This window comes from Acanthopagrus latus, chromosome 9 (genome assembly GCF_904848185.1).
Source record: "Acanthopagrus latus isolate v.2019 chromosome 9, fAcaLat1.1, whole genome shotgun sequence".
Taxonomy (NCBI): domain Eukaryota; kingdom Metazoa; phylum Chordata; class Actinopteri; order Spariformes; family Sparidae; genus Acanthopagrus; species Acanthopagrus latus.
This window is the reverse complement of record NC_051047.1, coordinates 29774452-29786838: the sequence shown is the minus strand read 5'-3', so window position 1 is coordinate 29786838 and position 12387 is coordinate 29774452. Positions and strand designations below refer to the sequence as shown.

The 12387-nt window shown below is 47.3% G+C and overlaps 1 long non-coding RNA gene across 1 annotated transcript; it reads right to left on the bottom strand.

Moving 5' to 3' along the window:
- Window positions 1-5101: 5101 nt before the first annotated feature.
- Window positions 5102-11579, bottom strand: LOC119025999. Its single transcript, XR_005076986.1, has 4 exons — window positions 11405-11579; window positions 5853-5926; window positions 5464-5576; window positions 5102-5293 (listed from the first exon to the last, which is right to left on the bottom strand). It is a non-coding gene; the product is annotated as an uncharacterized LOC119025999 (long non-coding RNA).
- Window positions 11580-12387: the final 808 nt, after the last annotated feature.

Genomic DNA, 12387 nt, shown 5'->3' with positions numbered 1-12387 from the left:
CAGGGGCCGACCCACATCTCCTGAGAGCAAACACTTAGCATCGCATTACAGCCTCCACCTGGGAGCAGTTAGCTGCCAGCAGGAGGAGCAGTTAGCTTCCAACAGGAGGAGCAGTTAGCTGCCAGCAGGAGGAGCAGTTAGCTTCCAACAGGAGGAGCAGTTAGCTTCCAACAGGAGGAGCAGTTAGCTGCCAGCAGGAGGAGCAGTGAGCTGCCAGCAGGAGGAGCAGTTAGCTTCAAACAGGAGGAGCAGTTAGCTGCCAGCAGGAGGAGCAGTTAGCTTCCAACAGGAGGAGCAGTGAGCTGCCAGCAGGAGGAGCAGTTAGCTTCCAACAGGAGGAGCAGTTAGCTTCAAACAGGAGGAGCAGTTAGCTGCCAGCAGGAGGAGCAGTTAGCTTCCAACAGGAGGAGCAGTTAGCTGCCAGCAGGAGGAGCAGTTAGCTTCCAACAGGAGGAGCAGTTAGCTTCCAACAGGAGGAGCAGTTAGCTGCCAGCAGGAGGAGCAGTGAGCTGCCAGCAGGAGGAGCAGTTAGCTTCCAACAGGAGGAGCAGTTAGCTTCAAACAGGAGGAGCAGTTAGCTGCCAGCAGGAGGAGCAGTTAGCTTCCAACAGGAGGAGCAGTGAGCTGCCAGCAGGAGGAGCAGTTAGCTTCCAACAGGAGGAGCAGTTAGCTTCAAACAGGAGGAGCAGTTAGCTTCCAACAGGAGGAGCAGTTAGCTTCAAACAGGAGGAGCAGTTAGATGCCAGCAGGAGGAGCAGTTCAACTTCAAGCTCAATATTGGTTAAATTTTAGGAGCGTTCCACCTGTAACAGAGCGTACCTGTGCTGAGCTCACCTGCTGTAACAGAGCGTACCTGTGCTGAGCTCACCTGCTGTAACAGAGCGTACCTGTGCTGAGCTCACCTGCTGTAACAGAGCGTACCTGTGCTGAGCTCACCTGCTGTAACAGAGCGTACCTGTGCTGAGCTCACCTGCTGTAACAGAGCGTACCTGTGGTTCAGAGTGTGAACATGTGGTCGGTGTGACGACTGAACATGAATGTTGTGAATATTTGATGTTCCAGAAGAATCTGTGTGTTCAGAGGAGCTGCAGAGGAAACAGGATTAGCGCTCATCACCTCCGGCGCTGATCCGCGACTCTCTCCTCCAACTCATATTTAGAACTGACGGAGGAAAAGAGACGCGTCCAGGCTGCAGGACCCAGATCCTCCTGGCCCCGGTCCAGGATCAGCTGCTCCTCGGAGGCCCACATGAAACAACAACACAGCTTTAATTGGCTGAATTAACTGAGGCTAATTACTATGCTAATGTTTACCTGATGGAGGCGGCGGTGCCCGGACCCCCGGGCCGCCTGGAGCGCAGGGTGTTTGAGATGAGCTGGCTCAGATCAATCTGGATTAATAGACCTGAGACCAGAGAGACTCATCAGACACAAACATCCAGCTGAGGACCAACGTGAAGGTCCTGGAGTCTGGAGCCTCATCGCTCAGCTGAGAACAGACCCGGTTCTGGTTCAGAGAATAACAACATGGTGGATCGTGAACAGCAAGCGTGACGGCGTGGGAAACACGTTTTCATGTCTGCACTTTGTTTCCATCACGTATCAACACAATTACACTGAGATAAACTCTGAGCCAAAACCACCAGCGTGACCCTTCACACCCGCTCATGAGTGACTCTGTCAACACACTGAAGTGGATCAGATCTGGACCTGGACCAGAACCACAGCAGAGTGGAACAAAAACACTGAAATGTTCCCACACAAATCCTCATCAGTTCTCATGTGTGGTGGTGTCAGTGAACGCAGCACGGAGCCGAACAGGAAACAGAAACATGGTTCTGTCAGGAGGTTTAACGACTCGACCCAGCTCCAAGGTTCTGCTGTTGGTTCCTTGATGTCAGAACCAGAAGAGATGACCAGTGTTATTTAAAGAGCTCAAGGTTACATCAGGTCAGTGTCACTTTGTTCAGGACGTTTTTACAACACTGACCAACACAGGCTCCGCCCCTTGGCAACCAGGGAAACACTCATTGGCTGTCGGCTCCGGGACTCCAGACCAGAACAACGGTACTCGCTCAGCGCCCCTGCCGCCATTTGACTTTTTAAATACCAGATGTCTGCCGACTGTGTGATGCAGGAGTCACACGAGGCGACGGCGGAGTGTTTGTTCTCTGTTGGGCAAAATGTGGTGTTTGAACCTGCAACAGGAAATGTGCTCACGTTAATGAGGGAGGAGCCGCCCGGCACCTGCAGCTCATCCAGCAGCTGCTTCCTGTTTCGATTCTGCGACTGAATAAAACAGAATGAGCCGTTTCACTGTCAGCCAGGTGAAGACGGTTCATTTCCTGTGATGAGTCTCCTTCAAAATAAAATCCTGCTGCGTTTTACATTTTCAGAATGTTTTTGTTTGTTTCAGTCACACATGATGTTCAGTTCAAACTGCTGAGAAACTAAATAATAAAAGTTGTGTCTGGATTACGTTTCATGTATTTAGATGTAAGTTGAAGCTTCGATCAGTTTTATTACATGTTGAGAGACAGAAAGCTGCTTTAATGTTGTGATGATGACTGACGTTAGCATCATGCTAACAGCTGCTGTGTGGACAGATCTGAGGTCAGCAGACTGATCGACAGCTAACATGGAGGAGGGCGAGATACCTTTGCATTCAAATACTCTCTGTCTCTCTCTCCCCAGCACTGGGCTGATAAGAGGGGGAGGAGGAGAGGAGGGAGGAGGAGAGGAGGGAGGAGAAGAGAGGAGGAGGGGTGGAGGAGGATCACCCCTCCTGCAGGAATTCAAAGCAGCCCCCATCGCCTGGATTTAATTTGCATTGGGAGGAGGCTCGCAGGGCGCCAGGCAGCGGCGGCGGTTGGAGCGTGCTCAGTGAAGCCCGGCAGCTCTGCCAGGGAGGACAGTCTGGGGGCCACCTGCCCCCCCGTCAGGACGTCCTCTGCCTTTGATGTGCGTTTGTCCCGTGGACACAACATTAAAGACTCGTCTCCTTCAAGCCGGCAAATTCAGAGAGCGTTACCTTCTTCTAAGGATTGCAAATGTGCTTAAATCTGCCCTTTAATGGTGTATTTCCTCCACCGTGAGCTCAATACATTAGTTCCCCCTGTGAGAGAGGCTGCGGCGCTCGCCAGCTCTGATTGGCTGCTGAGAAACACTGTTCATTTATCTGTTGTTCTCCGAGTCTGAGACGAGATGAGAGTTGAACTGAGTTCAGTCCAGCTGTCACCTGAAACAGAACCGCAGCACTAATACTTCACTAAAGAAGTACTTTATCACCACAGTACTTCTATTTCACTGCAGTGATATTCAGAATGCACAATACATGAGCTGAATGTTTTTTAAAAATGTCTTTCTACTTCTTTTAATGCATCTCATGGCAGCTAACATTCAGCAGTTAGCAGTCAGCAGCTAACGGACATTAGCTACCAGTCAGCAGCTAACAGACATTAGCTAACAGTCAGCAGTTAGCAGTCAGCAGCTAGCTGTCAGCAGTTAGCAGTCAGTAGCTAACAGACATTAGCTACCAGTCAGCAGCTAGCAGCTAGCAGCTAGCAGACACTAGCTGCCGGTCTGTCCTCTCGTGCTGTAATGAGGATGTTAATGTGATGTGTTTGTCTCCCTGAGCGCCGGCTGACAGGATGGACTTGAAGCGCTCACTGGGATTAACATAATTGGTGCCTGACACACGCTGACATGAAGCTAATTAGCATGTTCTCGTGTCGCGCCCGATGAATAATTGAAATCAACAGTTTTTGGCCTTTATCACAGAAACACAGGCAGCGCCCAAAAACATCAAGAGGAGACATCACAGCTCATCTCTTCAACATGTGACCCTGAACGCCTCGTGTGGTGTTCAGGTCAGGCTGTAACTTCACGCTGAGAGAGCAGACATCAGCTCTAGACGTTCACTGTAGGCCGACATGTGAGCTGTAAAAGATAAATAAACTGTTTTCTCTGACAGCAGAGAGTCAGCTGCTAACGTTAGCATGTGTGGCTAAAGGTCGGTCGTGTTCGCGGCGTTCAGCGGCAGACGTGAGCTTTTCATGAGGTGATAGCTGATTATGAGCGAGCAGCCGGGGATGTGACCTCGGATCATCTGAACAATAAACCAATAAAACATGAAGTACAGAGAGTTTAACTCCAGCGATGTTCACTTCATCTTTAAATCCTCTTAAATCTTAAAGAAAGCAGCGGCTGAGTGATTAAACTGCTGCTGTCACACAAACAGCGACGCTGCGCTTCTTTATCAAAGATGTATTAAAGATTAGAGACGTCCCACTCTGCTCCTTCATACTCTCACTTAATGAAAACAGCAGATAAGCTCTCTCTGCTCACATCTCAGCCGCGGCTCACATGATCCAATCTCATCAGGGACGAAGGTACAGTTCAACTCGCCAAACACACAGCGGCAACACGTGACGACACAACAAGACGAGAGGGAAGACACACAAAGACGTGCGGCGCCACGCTGACGGCACGCCACGGACCTGCCGCCATGTTGAGAACGACAACACATCTCATGAAGACGTGACAACAACACAACACATCATCCTGACCCAACAACTGTCAACAACAATACAAGACAACCAGGACAAAACATGACAATGTGCAATAACACACACAGAGACACGAACGCAGAGGGAAACCCAACAACGTGCGATGACACGCAACCGACAAGAACCAAACGGGGACAAATTTTCTGCCATGCGTGTTTTGTGTCCGGCAAAAATCTCCGTAAAGTATGAAGGAAAAATCACAATTAAAATCCAACAAAAAACAAAAAAGCATCAAGCTGTTGTGTCAAACGAACCAAAACACACAGCCATCGCAACTTTTATGCAGCCAGCATCAGGTGTGTGTGTGTGTGTGTGTGTGTGTGTGTGTGTGTGTGTGTGTGTGTGTGTGCACCCATTTACCTCCCAAGAGTTCCTGAGTTCCCTGACATGTGACAGCAGACCTTCAGGCTCCAGTCTGCCAACATTAGTCACATTTTGGAACTAAAGTTTGAGACCATGTGACTAAATGTTTCATTTATTCAGGGAATGGAGGTTAATGGCGGAGGGGGCGGAGCCGAGCGCAGAGGGCGGGATCACTTTCAGTGAACAATGTTGGAATGAACTCCTGATGCTCTCTGCACTTCACCAGATCCGTGTTCGCTGCATTACAATTCACTGTAGTCTCAGTGTTAACCTCCAGCAGGTCCGGTCCGGTCCGGTCCGCTGTGTATCTGTCCCATCCGGCTCCAGCAGTCCGAAGCTGGACGGAACAGATACGCAGGACTTCTGACGGAACACGACACAACAGTTCAGCTGAATTTAGTCACACAGTGAAAAACAACAGGATGACATCTGGTTACTTTTCAAATTAAAACACTCAAATCTCACAACAGAGACAAACACAAGCTCTCCTGCTGATCCTTCAGCCGGGAACACTTCCTGTTTATAACACACACCTGAAACTGCAGTGATCATGTGATCTCCCGACGCCAGCTGACACACCTGGACTCACTTTAACACCTTTTACATCACCAAGGAAGAACTTTACAAATACACAGGCCGACTCCACCTGCAGAGAGACTCAGCATGTTATTTCTATTATATTATATTATATTATATTATATTATATTATATTATATTATATTATATTATATTATATTACATTATATTACATTATCTATAGTCAGTATAATTGATTTACGGTGTGCGCTCCTGAACTGTGACTGTGCTCCTGGTGAACAGCAGAAGTCTGTCTGGTACCTGAGACTGTCAGGTGAGTTACCTGATGATTGACAGCTGAGCAGCTCAGAACAGAACCGACTCGTGGTACTGATGGAATAATCACGTCCATGTGGAAGAAGAGCAGCTCCTGAGGCCCGGTTACAGACCCAGTGGTTCTGACTGAGGAGCTGCTGCTCACTTAGAAAATGAAAAAGAATCAGAAATAAACGACTTTTCTCTCCATAAAGAAGTCGAGCGTCTTATTTTGACGGCGCTCGTTAATATTTAACGAGCAGCTCGCTGCGTTTGTGCCTCTGAAATTAAACATTAATTACTCGTCTTCATAAAGGAACAATGCAGCCGCAGCGTCCTGCTGGTAATTATTTCAATTTGCAACAAAACATGTGGACGAGTCACAGAAACAGAGTTCTATCAGAGCAGAATGTTTGTGACCCTGTTCGTCTGGACTGGACGGCTCCGGTTCTGTTACTGGTGAGAATCTGTCGGGACCACAGAGTCCAGGTGGAATCTTGCAGTGACCCGGTCAGTACTATCATATTGAGTCCATTCGGTCCTCCAGCTGTCCAGGAGCACAAAGAACTTTGTTCTATTAACATGAAACGGTCTCAGCTGGTTCTGGTCCAGTTTCACATGTTCGTTTGTGAATGAATCAACAATATTCTACTTTTTCTGGCCCACCTACAATTCTGATACTTAAACTGTGTGAGCCTGATGTTCTGGTCCAACACCGGTGGGTTAGACAGAACCTGAACTCTGTTCAGAATATAAACTGTGAACTGGATCTTGGTGACGTGTTCAGTGAAAACTGTTCAGCAGAATCGTTTCTTTATGTTCTGACTCTACATTTCGTTTCCCTCCGTCACCACTGTGTGTTGGGGTTCTGGTCGGGTCCAAACACCTCCTGGTTAGAGAACATGATGGTTTGGTCGTCGTGACATCCAGATGTTCTGCTGCCACCTCCTCACGTGACCACCAGCGGCTGACTTGCAGACCGGGCCGGGCCGGGTCAGGACACTGTTGAGAAGTGACCGACTCCAGAAAGACTCTGAAGCTGACAGAAGTCTCAGACTTTTTCACATCTTGTGGATCAGATGAACTTTTGGTTCTCGGTGCTCCTCCGAGTGTTTCGGGTCGGGCTCCTCCGGATCAGCGCTGTAATCACCAGGAAGTAATCAGCCAACGTGAGCTTAAGACGGATTTCATTGGTGCTCAGGTCAGAGGCTTTGGACGATTACATCCTGCTGGATCAGAACACTTCACAACATCAGAACATCTTTCTTGGACCTCTCTTGAATCTCTTTTGGCTCAGGTCCATTTGTCCTTGGGTCTCTTTTGGACTGGGTCTGACACTCTTAATGGGTACCCTTTGATTTCTGTAAGACCCGCACCCAGGGTCCGGTCCAGGTCCAAGTATCTCGTAATGTCTGGTAACGTCCAGGTGTCTCTGGGGTCCGATCATTCTCTGGTCCACTTGTAATGACCTTTGGTCTACCTGGACCTGGTCTTTCTGTCCTCTGGTCTTGTACACACCAGATCTTTCTTTGTCTAGTGTAACTGGACCGGGTTCTGATGATCCTTAGATCTCCTTTTTGATCAAGCGGGTCAACATTTTACTGGATCAAACGTTCTCAGGAACCTTTTGAATGAGATCTATTTATCGTCTGCTCTGTGCTGGTCGAGTCCGACTATCTTCAGGTCCTTCATCAGTCCAAGTCTTGGTTCCATTTAAACTCAGTCAGACTTTTCGTGGGTCCATTCTGGATCAGGCTGGGTTACTCCCAGAACCTTTTTGGACCCATTATGACCATCAGCTCTGTTTGGGCAAGATAAAACATTTGCTTGGCTATATTCTGGACCTGGTCCGTGAGTCCATTCGAACTGGGCGACTTTCAACTGGTCTGATTACAGTTGGTCATTACTGGATCTGGTTCTTTAATGGTCCATGTCAGGCGGGTCACGCAGGTTTTCCATGAATCTGTTTTGGATCCTGAGGATCTGCAGCTCGGTTCAGTTCTTCACATGAATCAGTTGAGGACCGTCTTGCTTATATAGGAGATAACGTGGAGGGCAAGGTTCTGGGTCATGAAGAGTTCTGGGTCATGAAGAGTTCTGGAGCATGAAGAGTTCTGGGTCATGAAGAGTTCTGGAGCATGAAGAGTTCTGGAGCATGAAGAGTTCTGGGTCATGAAGAGTTCTGGGGGTCATGAAGAGTTCTGGAGCATGAAGAGTTCTGGGTCATGAGGAGCTGCTGGGTGTTTTGTTCCTGTTGTTCCTGTAACATGTGGACCTTCTTCAGAGGAACCAGAATGAACCTCGACACCAGAACAGATTTCACCTCCGACCTGCATCAGACGAGCATCTGCAGGTCCGGCTGGAGGAGGACCCGGTTCTACAGCGATAACTCGGAGACAAAGACACGTTTTCATAGAAGTGTTGCAGGTTAGCGGCTCCTCACGCTGGAGTGGACTCATTATTTTCTAGCCTCAGGCTCCGTTTCATCATCCGGTGCCGGTTGCGGCCTCGTCTCTGGTCTCGCTGGTTGTTGTGGAGTCTGTTTTTGCAGATTGTTTGTTGGAGCGACGACCCGGCGAGTCGCTCACAAGAATCAATTAATGATGAGAGAGCGATGCAAGCGCTGATGTCTTTGTTGCAGCGGAGAGTTGATAAAACCCGGCAGCCTCTGACACAACAAGACCGTCTGCTTTGTTTCTACTACAGAGGCTGGAGGAGGAGGAGGAGGAGGAGGAGGAGGAGGAGGAGGAGGAGGAGGAGGAGGAGGAGGAGGGATTTTGGACTTATTTCTATTATTTGATTTTAACTCATATTCAGACGTGCATGAAAAATTCATGAGCACTTATTCAAACTTCTGCTTCTCTTGATTATTTCAACAATGTCAAAGTTTTATCAGCCTCGGGGGAAACTGAGTTTCTCTAATTGATGGAGAAAACGAAGAGAGAACGGCATGAATGGGTTTGTGAGTTTGTGCGACTGATGGCCTCGTTGTATCGATGATTCATCGAGTCTGTTTAAACCTTCGAGACGACGTGACGACTGTCAACAACAGACGACTGAAGACGGCAGCGCGAGGAGCTTTAGCATGAAAGACAAACGTTAGCATTAAAGAAACACGTTAGCATTAAAGAAACACGTTAGCATTAAAGAAACACGTTAGCAAGAAAGAAATGGTGTTACAAAACAACCATACACCAAATGAATTGTCCTGGTTTTGGTTTATTTCTTGGAAAACCAGTCAGGCTGTTTTTCTATGAGTGAAATAAATGAACTGAAGATAAAAATAGAACTACGTTAAAACCCCCCCAGAAAACAGGAGGGGTGAACAGTAGCCAAACCAGCAGCAGCCAAAAGTAAAAAGGGGCATTTAGAGGAGGGATCCAAAATGCTTGGAAAAAAATAAATAAAAATTAAAAAGAACTATAACAATATGTACAATATGTTGTGCCTGGAGTTCGACCACCATATCATCACAACAAAGACAATTACTGGCCTCCTTCAGAATCCCGACTGAAAAATAAACAAATAGATAAAATAAAATAATAGCAATTTTAAAAAGTTACATCAGTTTATCTTAATCAGAAGCATCTATCTTAATCATCTAACGAGGGAACGGGATTAATTAAGGAAAGAATGGGACTCTCTAATGACATTAGATCCTTCAGTCAAGAGTCAGAGGGAGGATTCTTCTCCTTCCAGTGAAGTTAGATACGTCTGGTTTCTACCACAGATGTGAAAGTGATAGAGTTGCTTTCACTGTTGGTGAAGTGTGAGAATTCTTCAGGCACTGAAAGGACTCAGCAGCGGTTTGTTTAGAGCTTTTGAAAGAGTATTGTAGAAGAAGGACCAGAATGAGCTTAATCTCCGACAGGATGAAAACATGTGTATGACTGGCTGGTGACAGACAGAATCTGTCACATCTAACACTTGTAAAAGTTTTTTAAGTTTAGCTTTGGAAAATGTGTCCTGTGCAGGACCCTGAACTGGCACAAGGTGAGGTGAGTTAACGCTTCCCCACCGCTCGTCTGACGAGCTACGACCTTTAGCACACTTTAGTAAAACATGATTCTGCAGTCGGAGTCTCTGGCGGGTGGTGGAACGCCTGGTTTCTGACTTCCTGTTCGTTCTTCCTTGTATCATATTTTGCTTCCTTGTTGTTGGAGGTTATTTAACAATATTAATAGACAACTGACTGGAAACACAACGAGGTGTCTGATACACAGTGAATCACAAACGAGCCTTTAAAAACAGAGCGAAGGTTAATCAGGCAGCTGCAGCTCGTCAGCTTACCAGCTGAGCTGACCTGGGATCTGCCCTCCAGCAGCTCCTGTTTCTGTTTGTGTTTGTGTTCGTTTCCACAGCGAGACTCGAGACTCGAGCCGCCGAGTCCCTCAGGTGTCACAGAGCCTCCGCACGGCGAGCAGAGCGTCGGTGAAAGGTGAGAGTGTGACGACGTCAGCCGCCGCTGTCACTGAGCTCTGATCAACACTGAAGACAGGAAGTGAGGAGAAACTCACAGAGGGAGAGGAAGATGATACTGAGGTGACAGGACGAAGAACAGCAGCTGAGTCAACAGCGATCCTTCCCATCAGCCACCTCTGCTGCTGCTGGGATCAAAGCTCAGATCTGATTTCTGTTGTTTGACTCGAACACTGATCACCACACGAGAACTGATACTGACGTCTGTCACAGACCAGTGTTTATCTTCCAGCACAAAGACAGTTAAACACAAGACTGGACTGTAGTGTGTGTGTGTGTGTGTGTGTGTGTGTGTGTGTGAGTGATGTGATGTGATCAGTGTGACGCTGCATATTTTGGCCCACTGATGTTGACGTCGGTGGTAAAATGGTTGTCAGTGCTAATCAATACGCTAACGTTTAGTGAGTTAACGTGTAACATGCATCTTCACCGTCCAGAACACAAACAACTGATGCTGACTTCAGTTAGCAAAGAGGAAGTCATGTTACCGTATCAAACCATTTACATGAGAAACTAATGAGAGGTGGAAAAACTTCAGAAATTAAAAACTAAAGTTGGCACAAAAAGACACAAATTAATGTTGACAATAACACACATAACAACAACAACAATAGTTCTCTGTAGGTAGAGATCAGTGAAAAGAAGCTAGCCTACTGTTAGCATTAAAAAGTGGCTGAGGATATCTTACAGAATTAGTAAACGTTTTCATAAAAAGAAGCAAATTAACGTTAGAAAAAAAGAAAGCAAGATGGCGGATTTTAAATAATAACAACAACATGAGCCCTGATTGTCCCATTTCTGATCAATACAACTACATTACAGTGACAGTGCCTCGTGCAGATCACTGCAGATATCCAGAGTAACAATCAATACCAGTTACCAGGTGATCATTCAGGCGATCATCATCACCTGCTGCCTTCTGAAGCAGGAGGAACGTTATCATAACTGCCGCTCACTTCAAGACACTTTAGCTAACCAGCAGCCATAAACACAAAGCTAAACACCAGAGTTAGCATACAAGCTAACAGGCTAGATTTAGCAACGAGCTACGTAGCTCGGCTGCATCATCGTATGGTGCTGTGTGCTACTGTATTACTGTAACAGACGCCATCTTAGCCTTGTGGTGAAAACACAGAGTGAAACATTTATCCAGCAGGTTCTTACCTGTCCAGCAGAAAAGTCCTGACAGACCTGCAGCTCCTCCACCTCTGAGGTGACTCCGATATTTATCCTGGTTCTCTCTCAGGCTCGGTCCAGTTCTTTGTTTCTACTCTGCTTATTTCTTCTCTGTGACGTGGGCGACGGAGGGTTTGAGCTGGAAGGTATCTGACCAGGTGAGAGCAGATGCTGCACCTGTGTGGGGGAGGGGCTACCAGCAGGAGAATGATTGACACTTCTCAGACACGCCCCTTTGCTCTGATTGGTTGTGGATTCTTGCAGATCAAATCACAGCCAGTGGGCGGAGCCACAGACAGTTGACCTGTATCTGATTCTACTGTCACATGATAATGACAGTTTTAGCAAATTTAACAAAACAAAAAACTCATATTAGACTGATAGTCTGAGTCAGTGGTCGACTGGATCTGAACTCAGACACGAGCTAAAAGCAGTTTTAGCTGTTAGCTTTTAGCTTTGAGGGGCTTCAGAAGCTACAGAGATTATTTTCATGTTTTGTTCTTAATTCATGTATAAGTTGATTATTAGTGAAGTTGTTTCCACAGCTGAGGACTTCTGTCTTTATGCTTCAGGCGGCTGAACGTGACCTCTGACCTGCAGCTCTCACAGATGTTCCGTGTTCACTGTATTTACTGTAGGAGGTCTGATGACGGCTGCAGGATCAGTGGCTGGACCTCCTGCAGGGCTGAGGCGGGACGTGAACTCTGCTCTCCTGTGAAATCCTGTTGCCGACATGAGAACATGCGGCTGGTTCTGCTTCGCTCGGCTCCTGCAGCGGCTGTTAATCTCTCGCTCAGCACAAACATTCAGAAATCGATTGAAAGCTGCTCGCATCCAGAGAAGCCCGGAGACGTTTGGTTTCACTCTGATCCTGTTTCAGACCCGATGAGCCTCCTCAGCTCGTCTCACCAACACGTTCATGTTGAAACTTCAGTCTCACGTCGAGGCACTCTGAGCCTCAGAACCACCGG